The 1,019-nt window shown below is 60.9% G+C and overlaps 1 protein-coding gene across 1 annotated transcript in view; it reads right to left on the reverse strand.

The window, feature by feature from the left end:
• The window catches only part of EIF5A2 (eukaryotic translation initiation factor 5A2), an 11,541-nt gene extending 11,471 nt beyond the window's left edge, over window positions 1-70 (reverse strand). The window contains exon 1 of the mRNA XM_014533614.1: window positions 1-70. The gene's annotated coding sequence lies outside the window, so the exon portion shown is untranslated.
• Window positions 71-1,019: the final 949 nt, after the last annotated feature.

Below are 1,019 nucleotides of genomic sequence, written 5' to 3' on the forward strand. Positions count from 1 at the left end.
AATTCCAAGACACGGGGCGGGGCCGCCACACTTTCCACACCCCGGCCTCCCGCCCTCTCCCGCCCCCACCTCAGCCCCACTTCCGGGATAGGTCCGGCGCGTCACAGGCACGGCCCCCTCGGGCTGCCATTGGCTACCAGGTTCCCGAGGCCCCGCCCAGTCACGTGAAGAGCGCCCTGGCAACCCCACGTGCTGCGGCTTAGTGCACTTCCGGCGTGAGGAGCGCTTTCTGGAGGCTGGTGGCTGAGAGTCCGCTCGCCGGCAAGGAAGCGCGCTCCCGCAAACTTTTAGGTTCGTCGTGTTGGGGTTTCAGTCGAAGTTAACGGGAACCAAACCACGTGCCCGGTGGACCCAGCCCTCCGGGGCGTGTCTGCTGTCACGTGACGGCTGTCCGCCCTCTAGAGGCGAGCAAATTCAGCGGGGGTCCCACGGGGTTGTGGGTTCAAGCTTTGGCCCTCCTTGGAGGTCAAGCCCAGGCTGTTCCTCGAAGAAGAGCCGAAACGCAGTATTTTATTACCCGGCTCAGACCTGTGGGTTCCTCCTGGGACCCCGGCCTCCCCGACGAGTTTGTGGCAGCGACTGCCTCTGGGTGCCCCGCTGGAGTCAGCGCACTCAGGGGTGGGAACCCGTAAGACGCCCTTGAAGTAAAAGGCTGCGGTGCAATGACCTCCCTCCTCCTTCCTCCAGAGGCTGCTAGGAAGTTGTAGAAACGGATGCTGCCTGACTCCTACCACGTTGTCCAGTCCAGAAAGGGGTTCTGCCCAACGCATCTCTTCTTTCTTCCTGGGTCGGCATTCCATCGAGCGGCGTGGCCACACCTCTTGAGGGCAGTTGGGTTGTCTTCAAAATCGACCTGGAGCCAACGGAGACATATGTAGGCTTGAGGACCAACGCTGTTAAGAGAGATGTGCTCCCCTTTTCACAACGCACCACGTGTTCTTACCCTGGAAAGTGACCTCCACACCCCGGGTTATGGAGCCCTCTGATATACTGCATAGCTCTCATGTACTGTCCCATTT

Source organism: Myotis brandtii, unplaced genomic scaffold (assembly GCF_000412655.1).
Source record: "Myotis brandtii unplaced genomic scaffold, ASM41265v1 scaffold99, whole genome shotgun sequence".
Lineage (NCBI taxonomy): Eukaryota > Metazoa > Chordata > Mammalia > Chiroptera > Vespertilionidae > Myotis > Myotis brandtii.